Source organism: Hyla sarda, unplaced genomic scaffold (genome assembly GCF_029499605.1).
Source record: "Hyla sarda isolate aHylSar1 unplaced genomic scaffold, aHylSar1.hap1 scaffold_1045, whole genome shotgun sequence".
Classification (NCBI taxonomy): Eukaryota; Metazoa; Chordata; class Amphibia; order Anura; family Hylidae; genus Hyla; species Hyla sarda.
The window spans coordinates 24810-41457 of record NW_026607664.1 but is presented as its reverse complement, the minus strand read 5'-3'; the positions used below and the strand labels follow the sequence as shown (position 1 = coordinate 41457).

The 16648-nt window shown below is 45.7% G+C and overlaps 7 non-coding genes across 7 annotated transcripts; all 7 read left to right on the top strand.

Annotated features, from left to right (window-relative positions):
* Nucleotides 1–1438: 1438 nt before the first annotated feature.
* On the top strand, nucleotides 1439–1629 carry LOC130299282 (U2 spliceosomal RNA). The gene has a single exon (XR_008850452.1). It is a non-coding gene; the product is annotated as a U2 spliceosomal RNA (small nuclear RNA).
* A 2095-nt stretch (nucleotides 1630–3724) lies between these two features.
* On the top strand, nucleotides 3725–3915 carry LOC130299281 (U2 spliceosomal RNA). Its single transcript, XR_008850451.1, has one exon. It is a non-coding gene; the product is annotated as a U2 spliceosomal RNA (small nuclear RNA).
* A 2088-nt stretch (nucleotides 3916–6003) lies between these two features.
* On the top strand, nucleotides 6004–6194 carry LOC130299279 (U2 spliceosomal RNA). The gene has a single exon (XR_008850449.1). It is a non-coding gene; the product is annotated as a U2 spliceosomal RNA (small nuclear RNA).
* Nucleotides 6195–8281: 2087 nt separating this feature from the next.
* Nucleotides 8282–8472, top strand: LOC130299277 (U2 spliceosomal RNA). The gene has a single exon (XR_008850448.1). It is a non-coding gene; the product is annotated as a U2 spliceosomal RNA (small nuclear RNA).
* A 2114-nt stretch (nucleotides 8473–10586) lies between these two features.
* Nucleotides 10587–10777, top strand: LOC130299318 (U2 spliceosomal RNA). The gene has a single exon (XR_008850487.1). It is a non-coding gene; the product is annotated as a U2 spliceosomal RNA (small nuclear RNA).
* Nucleotides 10778–12859: 2082 nt separating this feature from the next.
* Nucleotides 12860–13050, top strand: LOC130299276 (U2 spliceosomal RNA). The gene has a single exon (XR_008850447.1). It is a non-coding gene; the product is annotated as a U2 spliceosomal RNA (small nuclear RNA).
* Nucleotides 13051–15142: 2092 nt separating this feature from the next.
* On the top strand, nucleotides 15143–15333 carry LOC130299275 (U2 spliceosomal RNA). Its single transcript, XR_008850446.1, has one exon. It is a non-coding gene; the product is annotated as a U2 spliceosomal RNA (small nuclear RNA).
* Nucleotides 15334–16648: the final 1315 nt, after the last annotated feature.

The following is a 16648-nucleotide window of genomic DNA, read 5'->3' as shown; positions in this document are numbered from 1 at the left end:
TATTGTGCACCTACCTGATGCATCAGAAGGTGCGAGGCCCTTGCTAAATTCTGTGCACAGACTTTGAGATCTATACTTTAGACTGTATCTAAACCTGCTCCAACATGGACTGACATTCTGGCCTACTTTCAGCCGATGCGACTTGTCTGTCGCTGAACAGTCGCTTTTTATGTATTCAGCACCTATGTATAATGTTGTAAAAATGCTCTAGAAGCTAAAGTCGCAGAAATGTCACACATATTTGGCCTGCAACTTTCTGTGCGACAAATTCAGACAGGAAAAATCAGTATAAATCCTTAGAAAATTATCCCCCAGTGTCTCCATCTGCTGGCGGTATTGAATAAGCATTGCTGCACTGATGGGGTATGCATTAGACGAAAAAAAAGAAGAAAAAGAAGAATAATACGCCCAGAAAAGAGGCGAAAAGGAGAAAAACGTAAAAAAACGTGAAAAAAAAGTAAGAGGAAGAGAAGGGAAAAAAAGGTGGAAATGGGTTTAAAAGTGATTTCGGCGGAGAAATATATATATATATATATATATATATATATATATATATATATATATACGCGCACACACACACATATATATAAACGTATTCTCCGTTGAGATATTGCAGCCGCTGCTGTGTCCAGGCCCAGGAGCCTTAGCACTGTGCTGTGATGTCACTCAATACCACTGACATCACTAGGTGTAAACAACATCTCTCCTTTGCTGTGTATGTGACTATGGAGCTGTTTGGTGATGTCGTCTATTATGGCCTTCATAGAAGCAACAGGAGATTGTTGCATCCATCTAGAACCCTCAGAACTACAGTGCTATGATGTCACTCACTTCCACAGGCCTTGCAGAGTGTAAACAACAACAACCCAGCTTTGTTGTGTATGTAACCATAGGGATTTGTGATGTCACCTAGAACCTTCACAGCAGCGACAGCTTTATGAGGAGCATCAGCACTGCTCTGCCTGAGCAGAACCATCACCGCCATAGGTTGTCAAATAACCCGGATTTAACCCACACAGGTAAGTCCAATGGGGTGCAGGCATGTCCTCTATGCTTACAGCTTCCCGTGGGTGTTGGTTTGATACCGTTTGGGGACAGCCAAGGAGGCATCTGCAGGCAACAAAGGTAGGTGTGTGCTTGTGTGTGTGTTTCCTATGCAGATCCTAAGCCCAGTGTCACATGCAAGTAGGAGGAGTAAGAAGGGTTCCTGGCAAATCCGGGTTATGGATTGCATTTAAAAAGGCCCCGTGGGAGTGCAATGGGCCCCTGTCTTGCTGCTTAGCAATAATGGTATGGGTTTAGGTTCTGCTGTGTGTACTGGTGGTTGACTGCCCCCCAGCCCAGAGTGTGCATGGAAAATTGTCTGGCAGCCTCCCTGACAGCAAGCAGTGATAGTGCCCATGAAGGGGACCTTGTTGGGCCCGCCCCTTTCACGGTTATCGCTTCTCGGCCTTTTGGCTAAGATCAAGTGTAGTATCTGTTCTTATCAGTTTAATATCTGATACGTCCCCTATCTGGGGACCATATATTAAATGGATTTTTGAGAACGGGGGCCGATTTCGAAGCTTGCTTCCGTCGCCCTATGCATTGACCCGATATGGCAGTATCTTCGGGTACAGTGCACCACCCCCTTACAGGGTTAAAAAGAAAGATTCCTACTTTCATTGCTACCTGCTTGCTGGCTAGCCAGCTAGCCAGCCCTGTGGGCCTTGCTGCTGCAGCCAAAAAACAAAAGGTGGTGCTGCTGCTGCTGCTTCTGCTGCTTCTGCTTGTGTCTGGCCGCTGTTGGAGCGTCCAGGCACAGGACTTCTGCTGCTGCTGACTAAATGGCCTCCTTAATTGGATCATTTGAGTAGCCAGCACACCTGTGCAGGTAGGGCATGACATGATAGGCAGCTGCCTTGATAGCGGGTGGGTGCTGAATGTTCCTAATTGACAAAATAAGATTAATGCTTATGAAGAAATATAAAATCTCATCCCTTCCCCAATATCGCGCCACACCCCTACCCCTTAATTCCCTGGTTGAACTTGATGGACATATGTCTTTTTTCGACCGTACTAACTATGTAACTATGTAACATAACATGGGGGGGGGGGGGGGGGGGGTCTCCTGGCTGTTCACACAGGTGTGTCATTGCTGTACATTGACCATGCATTGCTTCTGTGGTATTGCAAAGGCAAAGACAAATGCTTCCAGCCATCCATTGCACTAATGGATTGGTCATCAGCTGGCTGTCTATGTCCCGCATCAATATAGACCAAAGTACAGAGGGTTAGGCTATGCTATTGTGCACCTACCTGATGCATCAGAAGGTGCGAGGCCCTTGCTAAATTCTGTGCACAGACTTTGAGATCTATACTTTAGACTGTATCTAAACCTGCTCCAACATGGACTGACATTCTGGCCTACTTTCAGCCGATGCGACTTGTCTGTCGCTGAACAGTCGCTTTTTATGTATTCAGCACCTATGTATAATGTTGTAAAAATGCTCTAGAAGCTAAAGTCGCAGAAATGTCACACATATTTGGCCTGCAACTTTCTGTGCGACAAATTCAGACAGGAAAAATCAGTATAAATCCTTAGAAAATTATCCCCCAGTGTCTCCATCTGCTGGCGGTATTGAATAAGCATTGCTGCACTGATGGGGTATGCATTAGACGAAAAAAAAGAAGAAAAAGAAGAATAATACGCCCAGAAAAGAGGCGAAAAGGAGAAAAACGTAAAAAAACGTGAAAAAAAAGTAAGAGGAAGAGAAGGGAAAAAAAGGTGGAAATGGGTTTAAAAGTGATTTCGGCGGAGAAATATATATATATATATATATATATATATATATATATATATATATATATACGCGCACACACACACATATATATAAACGTATTCTCCGTTGAGATATTGCAGCCGCTGCTGTGTCCAGGCCCAGGAGCCTTAGCACTGTGCTGTGATGTCACTCAATACCACTGACATCACTAGGTGTAAACAACATCTCTCCTTTGCTGTGTATGTGACTATGGAGCTGTTTGGTGATGTCGTCTATTATGGCCTTCATAGAAGCAACAGGAGATTGTTGCATCCATCTAGAACCCTCAGAACTACAGTGCTATGATGTCACTCACTTCCACAGGCCTTGCAGAGTGTAAACAACAACAACCCAGCTTTGTTGTGTATGTAACCATAGGGATTTGTGATGTCACCTAGAACCTTCACAGCAGCGACAGCTTTATGAGGAGCATCAGCACTGCTCTGCCTGAGCAGAACCATCACCGCCATAGGTTGTCAAATAACCCGGATTTAACCCACACAGGTAAGTCCAATGGGGTGCAGGCATGTCCTCTATGCTTACAGCTTCCCGTGGGTGTTGGTTTGATACCGTTTGGGGACAGCCAAGGAGGCATCTGCAGGCAACAAAGGTAGGTGTGTGCTTGTGTGTGTGTTTCCTATGCAGATCCTAAGCCCAGTGTCACATGCAAGTAGGAGGAGTAAGAAGGGTTCCTGGCAAATCCGGGTTATGGATTGCATTTAAAAAGGCCCCGTGGGAGTGCAATGGGCCCCTGTCTTGCTGCTTAGCAATAATGGTATGGGTTTAGGTTCTGCTGTGTGTACTGGTGGTTGACTGCCCCCCAGCCCAGAGTGTGCATGGAAAATTGTCTGGCAGCCTCCCTGACAGCAAGCAGTGATAGTGCCCATGAAGGGGACCTTGTTGGGCCCGCCCCTTTCACGGTTATCGCTTCTCGGCCTTTTGGCTAAGATCAAGTGTAGTATCTGTTCTTATCAGTTTAATATCTGATACGTCCCCTATCTGGGGACCATATATTAAATGGATTTTTGAGAACGGGGGCCGATTTCGAAGCTTGCTTCCGTCGCCCTATGCATTGACCCGATATGGCAGTATCTTCGGGTACAGTGCACCACCCCCTTACAGGGTTAAAAAGAAAGATTCCTACTTTCATTGCTACCTGCTTGCTGGCTAGCCAGCTAGCCAGCCCTGTGGGCCTTGCTGCTGCAGCCAAAAAACAAAAGGTGGTGCTGCTGCTGCTGCTTCTGCTGCTTCTGCTTGTGTCTGGCCGCTGTTGGAGCGTCCAGGCACAGGACTTCTGCTGCTGCTGACTAAATGGCCTCCTTAATTGGATCATTTGAGTAGCCAGCACACCTGTGCAGGTAGGGCATGACATGATAGGCAGCTGCCTTGATAGCGGGTGGGTGCTGAATGTTCCTAATTGACAAAATAAGATTAATGCTTATGAAGAAATATAAAATCTCATCCCTTCCCCAATATCGCGCCACACCCCTACCCCTTAATTCCCTGGTTGAACTTGATGGACATATGTCTTTTTTCGACCGTACTAACTATGTAACTATGTAACATAACATGGGGGGGGGGGGGTCTCCTGGCTGTTCACACAGGTGTGTCATTGCTGTACATTGACCATGCATTGCTTCTGTGGTATTGCAAAGGCAAAGACAAATGCTTCCAGCCATCCATTGCACTAATGGATTGGTCATCAGCTGGCTGTCTATGTCCCGCATCAATATAGACCAAAGTACAGAGGGTTAGGCTATGCTATTGTGCACCTACCTGATGCATCAGAAGGTGCGAGGCCCTTGCTAAATTCTGTGCACAGACTTTGAGATCTATACTTTAGACTGTATCTAAACCTGCTCCAACATGGACTGACATTCTGGCCTACTTTCAGCCGATGCGACTTGTCTGTCGCTGAACAGTCGCTTTTTATGTATTCAGCACCTATGTATAATGTTGTAAAAATGCTCTAGAAGCTAAAGTCGCAGAAATGTCACACATATTTGGCCTGCAACTTTCTGTGCGACAAATTCAGACAGGAAAAATCAGTATAAATCCTTAGAAAATTATCCCCCAGTGTCTCCATCTGCTGGCGGTATTGAATAAGCATTGCTGCACTGATGGGGTATGCATTAGACGAAAAAAAAGAAGAAAAAGAAGAATAATACGCCCAGAAAAGAGGCGAAAAGGAGAAAAACGTAAAAAAACGTGAAAAAAAAGTAAGAGGAAGAGAAGGGAAAAAAAGGTGGAAATGGGTTTAAAAGTGATTTCGGCGGAGAAATATATATATATATATATATATATATATATATATATATATATATATATACGCGCACACACACACATATATATAAACGTATTCTCCGTTGAGATATTGCAGCCGCTGCTGTGTCCAGGCCCAGGAGCCTTAGCACTGTGCTGTGATGTCACTCAATACCACTGACATCACTAGGTGTAAACAACATCTCTCCTTTGCTGTGTATGTGACTATGGAGCTGTTTGGTGATGTCGTCTATTATGGCCTTCATAGAAGCAACAGGAGATTGTTGCATCCATCTAGAACCCTCAGAACTACAGTGCTATGATGTCACTCACTTCCACAGGCCTTGCAGAGTGTAAACAACAACAACCCAGCTTTGTTGTGTATGTAACCATAGGGATTTGTGATGTCACCTAGAACCTTCACAGCAGCGACAGCTTTATGAGGAGCATCAGCACTGCTCTGCCTGAGCAGAACCATCACCGCCATAGGTTGTCAAATAACCCGGATTTAACCCACACAGGTAAGTCCAATGGGGTGCAGGCATGTCCTCTATGCTTACAGCTTCCCGTGGGTGTTGGTTTGATACCGTTTGGGGACAGCCAAGGAGGCATCTGCAGGCAACAAAGGTAGGTGTGTGCTTGTGTGTGTGTTTCCTATGCAGATCCTAAGCCCAGTGTCACATGCAAGTAGGAGGAGTAAGAAGGGTTCCTGGCAAATCCGGGTTATGGATTGCATTTAAAAAGGCCCCGTGGGAGTGCAATGGGCCCCTGTCTTGCTGCTTAGCAATAATGGTATGGGTTTAGGTTCTGCTGTGTGTACTGGTGGTTGACTGCCCCCCAGCCCAGAGTGTGCATGGAAAATTGTCTGGCAGCCTCCCTGACAGCAAGCAGTGATAGTGCCCATGAAGGGGACCTTGTTGGGCCCGCCCCTTTCACGGTTATCGCTTCTCGGCCTTTTGGCTAAGATCAAGTGTAGTATCTGTTCTTATCAGTTTAATATCTGATACGTCCCCTATCTGGGGACCATATATTAAATGGATTTTTGAGAACGGGGGCCGATTTCGAAGCTTGCTTCCGTCGCCCTATGCATTGACCCGATATGGCAGTATCTTCGGGTACAGTGCACCACCCCCTTACAGGGTTAAAAAGAAAGATTCCTACTTTCATTGCTACCTGCTTGCTGGCTAGCCAGCTAGCCAGCCCTGTGGGCCTTGCTGCTGCAGCCAAAAAACAAAAGGTGGTGCTGCTGCTGCTGCTTCTGCTGCTTCTGCTTGTGTCTGGCCGCTGTTGGAGCGTCCAGGCACAGGACTTCTGCTGCTGCTGACTAAATGGCCTCCTTAATTGGATCATTTGAGTAGCCAGCACACCTGTGCAGGTAGGGCATGACATGATAGGCAGCTGCCTTGATAGCGGGTGGGTGCTGAATGTTCCTAATTGACAAAATAAGATTAATGCTTATGAAGAAATATAAAATCTCATCCCTTCCCCAATATCGCGCCACACCCCTACCCCTTAATTCCCTGGTTGAACTTGATGGACATATGTCTTTTTTCGACCGTACTAACTATGTAACTATGTAACATAACATGGGGGGGGGGGGGGGGTCTCCTGGCTGTTCACACAGGTGTGTCATTGCTGTACATTGACCATGCATTGCTTCTGTGGTATTGCAAAGGCAAAGACAAATGCTTCCAGCCATCCACTGCACTAATGGATTGGTCATCAGCTGGCTGTCTATGTCCCGCATCAATATAGACCAAAGTACAGAGGGTTAGGCTATGCTATTGTGCACCTACCTGATGCATCAGAAGGTGCGAGGCCCTTGCTAAATTCTGTGCACAGACTTTGAGATCTATACTTTAGACTGTATCTAAACCTGCTCCAACATGGACTGACATTCTGGCCTACTTTCAGCCGATGCGACTTGTCTGTCGCTGAACAGTCGCTTTTTATGTATTCAGCACCTATGTATAATGTTGTAAAAATGCTCTAGAAGCTAAAGTCGCAGAAATGTCACACATATTTGGCCTGCAACTTTCTGTGCGACAAATTCAGACAGGAAAAATCAGTATAAATCCTTAGAAAATTATCCCCCAGTGTCTCCATCTGCTGGCGGTATTGAATAAGCATTGCTGCACTGATGGGGTATGCATTAGACGAAAAAAAAGAAGAAAAAGAAGAATAATACGCCCAGAAAAGAGGCGAAAAGGAGAAAAACGTAAAAAAACGTGAAAAAAAAGTAAGAGGAAGAGAAGGGAAAAAAAGGTGGAAATGGGTTTAAAAGTGATTTCGGCGGAGAAATATATATATATATATATATATATATATATATATATATATATATACGCGCACACACACACATATATATAAACGTATTCTCCGTTGAGATATTGCAGCCGCTGCTGTGTCCAGGCCCAGGAGCCTTAGCACTGTGCTGTGATGTCACTCAATACCACTGACATCACTAGGTGTAAACAACATCTCTCCTTTGCTGTGTATGTGACTATGGAGCTGTTTGGTGATGTCGTCTATTATGGCCTTCATAGAAGCAACAGGAGATTGTTGCATCCATCTAGAACCCTCAGAACTACAGTGCTATGATGTCACTCACTTCCACAGGCCTTGCAGAGTGTAAACAACAACAACCCAGCTTTGTTGTGTATGTAACCATAGGGATTTGTGATGTCACCTAGAACCTTCACAGCAGCGACAGCTTTATGAGGAGCATCAGCACTGCTCTGCCTGAGCAGAACCATCACCGCCATAGGTTGTCAAATAACCCGGATTTAACCCACACAGGTAAGTCCAATGGGGTGCAGGCATGTCCTCTATGCTTACAGCTTCCCGTGGGTGTTGGTTTGATACCGTTTGGGGACAGCCAAGGAGGCATCTGCAGGCAACAAAGGTAGGTGTGTGCTTGTGTGTGTGTTTCCTATGCAGATCCTAAGCCCAGTGTCACATGCAAGTAGGAGGAGTAAGAAGGGTTCCTGGCAAATCTGGGTTATGGATTGCATTTAAAAAGGCCCCGTGGGAGTGCAATGGGCCCCTGTCTTGCTGCTTAGCAATAATGGTATGGGTTTAGGTTCTGCTGTGTGTACTGGTGGTTGACTGCCCCCCAGCCCAGAGTGTGCATGGAAAATTGTCTGGCAGCCTCCCTGACAGCAAGCAGTGATAGTGCCCATGAAGGGGACCTTGTTGGGCCCGCCCCTTTCACGGTTATCGCTTCTCGGCCTTTTGGCTAAGATCAAGTGTAGTATCTGTTCTTATCAGTTTAATATCTGATACGTCCCCTATCTGGGGACCATATATTAAATGGATTTTTGAGAACGGGGGCCGATTTCGAAGCTTGCTTCCGTCGCCCTATGCATTGACCCGATATGGCAGTATCTTCGGGTACAGTGCACCACCCCCTTACAGGGTTAAAAAGAAAGATTCCTACTTTCATTGCTACCTGCTTGCTGGCTAGCCAGCTAGCCAGCCCTGTGGGCCTTGCTGCTGCAGCCAAAAAACAAAAGGTGGTGCTGCTGCTGCTGCTTCTGCTGCTTCTGCTTGTGTCTGGCCGCTGTTGGAGCGTCCAGGCACAGGACTTCTGCTGCTGCTGACTAAATGGCCTCCTTAATTGGATCATTTGAGTAGCCAGCACACCTGTGCAGGTAGGGCATGACATGATAGGCAGCTGCCTTGATAGCGGGTGGGTGCTGAATGTTCCTAATTGACAAAATAAGATTAATGCTTATGAAGAAATATAAAATCTCATCCCTTCCCCAATATCGCGCCACACCCCTACCCCTTAATTCCCTGGTTGAACTTGATGGACATATGTCTTTTTTCGACCGTACTAACTATGTAACTATGTAACATAACATGGGGGGGGGGGGGGGGTCTCCTGGCTGTTCACACAGGTGTGTCATTGCTGTACATTGACCATGCATTGCTTCTGTGGTATTGCAAAGGCAAAGACAAATGCTTCCAGCCATCCATTGCACTAATGGATTGGTCATCAGCTGGCTGTCTATGTCCCGCATCAATATAGACCAAAGTACAGAGGGTTAGGCTATGCTATTGTGCACCTACCTGATGCATCAGAAGGTGCGAGGCCCTTGCTAAATTCTGTGCACAGACTTTGAGATCTATACTTTAGACTGTATCTAAACCTGCTCCAACATGGACTGACATTCTGGCCTACTTTCAGCCGATGCGACTTGTCTGTCGCTGAACAGTCGCTTTTTATGTATTCAGCACCTATGTATAATGTTGTAAAAATGCTCTAGAAGCTAAAGTCGCAGAAATGTCACACATATTTGGCCTGCAACTTTCTGTGCGACAAATTCAGACAGGAAAAATCAGTATAAATCCTTAGAAAATTATCCCCCAGTGTCTCCATCTGCTGGCGGTATTGAATAAGCATTGCTGCACTGATGGGGTATGCATTAGACGAAAAAAAAGAAGAAAAAGAAGAATAATACGCCCAGAAAAGAGGCGAAAAGGAGAAAAACGTAAAAAAACGTGAAAAAAAAGTAAGAGGAAGAGAAGGGAAAAAAAGGTGGAAATGGGTTTAAAAGTGATTTCGGCGGAGAAATATATATATATATATATATATATATATATATATATATATATATATATATATATATATATATATACGCGCACACACACACATATATATAAACGTATTCTCCGTTGAGATATTGCAGCCGCTGCTGTGTCCAGGCCCAGGAGCCTTAGCACTGTGCACTGTGCTGTGATGTCACTCAATACCACTGACATCACTAGGTGTAAACAACATCTCTCCTTTGCTGTGTATGTGACTATGGAGCTGTTTGGTGATGTCGTCTATTATGGCCTTCATAGAAGCAACAGGAGATTGTTGCATCCATCTAGAACCCTCAGAACTACAGTGCTATGATGTCACTCACTTCCACAGGCCTTGCAGAGTGTAAACAACAACAACCCAGCTTTGTTGTGTATGTAACCATAGGGATTTGTGATGTCACCTAGAACCTTCACAGCAGCGACAGCTTTATGAGGAGCATCAGCACTGCTCTGCCTGAGCAGAACCATCACCGCCATAGGTTGTCAAATAACCCGGATTTAACCCACACAGGTAAGTCCAATGGGGTGCAGGCATGTCCTCTATGCTTACAGCTTCCCGTGGGTGTTGGTTTGATACCGTTTGGGGACAGCCAAGGAGGCATCTGCAGGCAACAAAGGTAGGTGTGTGCTTGTGTGTGTGTTTCCTATGCAGATCCTAAGCCCAGTGTCACATGCAAGTAGGAGGAGTAAGAAGGGTTCCTGGCAAATCCGGGTTATGGATTGCATTTAAAAAGGCCCCGTGGGAGTGCAATGGGCCCCTGTCTTGCTGCTTAGCAATAATGGTATGGGTTTAGGTTCTGCTGTGTGTACTGGTGGTTGACTGCCCCCCAGCCCAGAGTGTGCATGGAAAATTGTCTGGCAGCCTCCCTGACAGCAAGCAGTGATAGTGCCCATGAAGGGGACCTTGTTGGGCCCGCCCCTTTCACGGTTATCGCTTCTCGGCCTTTTGGCTAAGATCAAGTGTAGTATCTGTTCTTATCAGTTTAATATCTGATACGTCCCCTCTCTGGGGACCATATATTAAATGGATTTTTGAGAACGGGGGCCGATTTCGAAGCTTGCTTCCGTCGCCCTATGCATTGACCCGATATGGCAGTATCTTCGGGTACAGTGCACCACCCCCTTACAGGGTTAAAAAGAAAGATTCCTACTTTCATTGCTACCTGCTTGCTGGCTAGCCAGCTAGCCAGCCCTGTGGGCCTTGCTGCTGCAGCCAAAAAACAAAAGGTGGTGCTGCTGCTGCTGCTTCTGCTGCTTCTGCTTGTGTCTGGCCGCTGTTGGAGCGTCCAGGCACAGGACTTCTGCTGCTGCTGACTAAATGGCCTCCTTAATTGGATCATTTGAGTAGCCAGCACACCTGTGCAGGTAGGGCATGACATGATAGGCAGCTGCCTTGATAGCGGGTGGGTGCTGAATGTTCCTAATTGACAAAATAAGATTAATGCTTATGAAGAAATATAAAATCTCATCCCTTCCCCAATATCGCGCCACACCCCTACCCCTTAATTCCCTGGTTGAACTTGATGGACATATGTCTTTTTTCGACCGTACTAACTATGTAACTATGTAACATAACATGGGGGGGGGGGTCTCCTGGCTGTTCACACAGGTGTGTCATTGCTGTACATTGACCATGCATTGCTTCTGTGGTATTGCAAAGGCAAAGACAAATGCTTCCAGCCATCCATTGCACTAATGGATTGGTCATCAGCTGGCTGTCTATGTCCCGCATCAATATAGACCAAAGTACAGAGGGTTAGGCTATGCTATTGTGCACCTACCTGATGCATCAGAAGGTGCGAGGCCCTTGCTAAATTCTGTGCACAGACTTTGAGATCTATACTTTAGACTGTATCTAAACCTGCTCCAACATGGACTGACATTCTGGCCTACTTTCAGCCGATGCGACTTGTCTGTCGCTGAACAGTCGCTTTTTATGTATTCAGCACCTATGTATAATGTTGTAAAAATGCTCTAGAAGCTAAAGTCGCAGAAATGTCACACATATTTGGCCTGCAACTTTCTGTGCGACAAATTCAGACAGGAAAAATCAGTATAAATCCTTAGAAAATTATCCCCCAGTGTCTCCATCTGCTGGCGGTATTGAATAAGCATTGCTGCACTGATGGGGTATGCATTAGACGAAAAAAAAGAAGAAAAAGAAGAATAATACGCCCAGAAAAGAGGCGAAAAGGAGAAAAACGTAAAAAAACGTGAAAAAAAAGTAAGAGGAAGAGAAGGGAAAAAAAGGTGGAAATGGGTTTAAAAGTGATTTCGGCGGAGAAATATATATATATATATATATATATATATATATATATATATATATATGCGCACACACACACATATATATAAACGTATTCTCCGTTGAGATATTGCAGCCGCTGCTGTGTCCAGGCCCAGGAGCCTTAGCACTGTGCTGTGATGTCACTCAATACCACTGACATCACTAGGTGTAAACAACATCTCTCCTTTGCTGTGTATGTGACTATGGAGCTGTTTGGTGATGTCGTCTATTATGGCCTTCATAGAAGCAACAGGAGATTGTTGCATCCATCTAGAACCCTCAGAACTACAGTGCTATGATGTCACTCACTTCCACAGGCCTTGCAGAGTGTAAACAACAACAACCCAGCTTTGTTGTGTATGTAACCATAGGGATTTGTGATGTCACCTAGAACCTTCACAGCAGCGACAGCTTTATGAGGAGCATCAGCACTGCTCTGCCTGAGCAGAACCATCACCGCCATAGGTTGTCAAATAACCCGGATTTAACCCACACAGGTAAGTCCAATGGGGTGCAGGCATGTCCTCTATGCTTACAGCTTCCCGTGGGTGTTGGTTTGATACCGTTTGGGGACAGCCAAGGAGGCATCTGCAGGCAACAAAGGTAGGTGTGTGCTTGTGTGTGTGTTTCCTATGCAGATCCTAAGCCCAGTGTCACATGCAAGTAGGAGGAGTAAGAAGGGTTCCTGGCAAATCCGGGTTATGGATTGCATTTAAAAAGGCCCCGTGGGAGTGCAATGGGCCCCTGTCTTGCTGCTTAGCAATAATGGTATGGGTTTAGGTTCTGCTGTGTGTACTGGTGGTTGACTGCCCCCCAGCCCAGAGTGTGCATGGAAAATTGTCTGGCAGCCTCCCTGACAGCAAGCAGTGATAGTGCCCATGAAGGGGACCTTGTTGGGCCCGCCCCTTTCACGGTTATCGCTTCTCGGCCTTTTGGCTAAGATCAAGTGTAGTATCTGTTCTTATCAGTTTAATATCTGATACGTCCCCTATCTGGGGACCATATATTAAATGGATTTTTGAGAACGGGGGCCGATTTCGAAGCTTGCTTCCGTCGCCCTATGCATTGACCCGATATGGCAGTATCTTCGGGTACAGTGCACCACCCCCTTACAGGGTTAAAAAGAAAGATTCCTACTTTCATTGCTACCTGCTTGCTGGCTAGCCAGCTAGCCAGCCCTGTGGGCCTTGCTGCTGCAGCCAAAAAACAAAAGGTGGTGCTGCTGCTGCTGCTTCTGCTGCTTCTGCTTGTGTCTGGCCGCTGTTGGAGCGTCCAGGCACAGGACTTCTGCTGCTGCTGACTAAATGGCCTCCTTAATTGGATCATTTGAGTAGCCAGCACACCTGTGCAGGTAGGGCATGACATGATAGGCAGCTGCCTTGATAGCGGGTGGGTGCTGAATGTTCCTAATTGACAAAATAAGATTAATGCTTATGAAGAAATATAAAATCTCATCCCTTCCCCAATATCGCGCCACACCCCTACCCCTTAATTCCCTGGTTGAACTTGATGGACATATGTCTTTTTTCGACCGTACTAACTATGTAACTATGTAACATAACATGGGGGGGGGGGGGGGGGTCTCCTGGCTGTTCACACAGGTGTGTCATTGCTGTACATTGACCATGCATTGCTTCTGTGGTATTGCAAAGGCAAAGACAAATGCTTCCAGCCATCCATTGCACTAATGGATTGGTCATCAGCTGGCTGTCTATGTCCCGCATCAATATAGACCAAAGTACAGAGGGTTAGGCTATGCTATTGTGCACCTACCTGATGCATCAGAAGGTGCGAGGCCCTTGCTAAATTCTGTGCACAGACTTTGAGATCTATACTTTAGACTGTATCTAAACCTGCTCCAACATGGACTGACATTCTGGCCTACTTTCAGCCGATGCGACTTGTCTGTCGCTGAACAGTCGCTTTTTATGTATTCAGCACCTATGTATAATGTTGTAAAAATGCTCTAGAAGCTAAAGTCGCAGAAATGTCACACATATTTGGCCTGCAACTTTCTGTGCGACAAATTCAGACAGGAAAAATCAGTATAAATCCTTAGAAAATTATCCCCCAGTGTCTCCATCTGCTGGCGGTATTGAATAAGCATTGCTGCACTGATGGGGTATGCATTAGACGAAAAAAAAGAAGAAAAAGAAGAATAATACGCCCAGAAAAGAGGCGAAAAGGAGAAAAACGTAAAAAAACGTGAAAAAAAAGTAAGAGGAAGAGAAGGGAAAAAAAGGTGGAAATGGGTTTAAAAGTGATTTCGGCGGAGAAATATATATATATATATATATATATATATATATATATATATATATATATACGCGCACACACACACATATATATAAACGTATTCTCCGTTGAGATATTGCAGCCGCTGCTGTGTCCAGGCCCAGGAGCCTTAGCACTGTGCTGTGATGTCACTCAATACCACTGACATCACTAGGTGTAAACAACATCTCTCCTTTGCTGTGTATGTGACTATGGAGCTGTTTGGTGATGTCGTCTATTATGGCCTTCATAGAAGCAACAGGAGATTGTTGCATCCATCTAGAACCCTCAGAACTACAGTGCTATGATGTCACTCACTTCCACAGGCCTTGCAGAGTGTAAACAACAACAACCCAGCTTTGTTGTGTATGTAACCATAGGGATTTGTGATGTCACCTAGAACCTTCACAGCAGCGACAGCTTTATGAGGAGCATCAGCACTGCTCTGCCTGAGCAGAACCATCACCGCCATAGGTTGTCAAATAACCCGGATTTAACCCACACAGGTAAGTCCAATGGGGTGCAGGCATGTCCTCTATGCTTACAGCTTCCCGTGGGTGTTGGTTTGATACCGTTTGGGGACAGCCAAGGAGGCATCTGCAGGCAACAAAGGTAGGTGTGTGCTTGTGTGTGTGTTTCCTATGCAGATCCTAAGCCCAGTGTCACATGCAAGTAGGAGGAGTAAGAAGGGTTCCTGGCAAATCCGGGTTATGGATTGCATTTAAAAAGGCCCCGTGGGAGTGCAATGGGCCCCTGTCTTGCTGCTTAGCAATAATGGTATGGGTTTAGGTTCTGCTGTGTGTACTGGTGGTTGACTGCCCCCCAGCCCAGAGTGTGCATGGAAAATTGTCTGGCAGCCTCCCTGACAGCAAGCAGTGATAGTGCCCATGAAGGGGACCTTGTTGGGCCCGCCCCTTTCACGGTTATCGCTTCTCGGCCTTTTGGCTAAGATCAAGTGTAGTATCTGTTCTTATCAGTTTAATATCTGATACGTCCCCTATCTGGGGACCATATATTAAATGGATTTTTGAGAACGGGGGCCGATTTCGAAGCTTGCTTCCGTCGCCCTATGCATTGACCCGATATGGCAGTATCTTCGGGTACAGTGCACCACCCCCTTACAGGGTTAAAAAGAAAGATTCCTACTTTCATTGCTACCTGCTTGCTGGCTAGCCAGCTAGCCAGCCCTGTGGGCCTTGCTGCTGCAGCCAAAAAACAAAAGGTGGTGCTGCTGCTGCTGCTTCTGCTGCTTCTGCTTGTGTCTGGCCGCTGTTGGAGCGTCCAGGCACAGGACTTCTGCTGCTGCTGACTAAATGGCCTCCTTAATTGGATCATTTGAGTAGCCAGCACACCTGTGCAGGTAGGGCATGACATGATAGGCAGCTGCCTTGATAGCGGGTGGGTGCTGAATGTTCCTAATTGACAAAATAAGATTAATGCTTATGAAGAAATATAAAATCTCATCCCTTCCCCAATATCGCGCCACACCCCTACCCCTTAATTCCCTGGTTGAACTTGATGGACATATGTCTTTTTTCGACCGTACTAACTATGTAACTATGTAACATAACATGGGGGGGGGGGGGTCTCCTGGCTGTTCACACAGGTGTGTCATTGCTGTACATTGACCATGCATTGCTTCTGTGGTATTGCAAAGGCAAAGACAAATGCTTCCAGCCATCCATTGCACTAATGGATTGGTCATCAGCTGGCTGTCTATGTCCCGCATCAATATAGACCAAAGTACAGAGGGTTAGGCTATGCTATTGTGCACCTACCTGATGCATCAGAAGGTGCGAGGCCCTTGCTAAATTCTGTGCACAGACTTTGAGATCTATACTTTAGACTGTATCTAAACCTGCTCCAACATGGACTGACATTCTGGCCTACTTTCAGCCGATGCGACTTGTCTGTCGCTGAACAGTCGCTTTTTATGTATTCAGCACCTATGTATAATGTTGTAAAAATGCTCTAGAAGCTAAAGTCGCAGAAATGTCACACATATTTGGCCTGCAACTTTCTGTGCGACAAATTCAGACAGGAAAAATCAGTATAAATCCTTAGAAAATTATCCCCCAGTGTCTCCATCTGCTGGCGGTATTGAATAAGCATTGCTGCACTGATGGGGTATGCATTAGACGAAAAAAAAGAAGAAAAAGAAGAATAATACGCCCAGAAAAGAGGCGAAAAGGAGAAAAACGTAAAAAAACGTGAAAAAAAAGTAAGAGGAAGAGAAGGGAAAAAAAGGTGGAAATGGGTTTAAAAGTGATTTCGGCGGAGAAATATATATATATATATATATATATATATATATATATATATATATATATACGCGCACACACACACATATATATAAACGTATTCTCCGTTGAGATATTGCAGCCGCTGCTGTGTCCAGGCCCAGGAGCCTTAGCACTGTGCTGTGATGTCA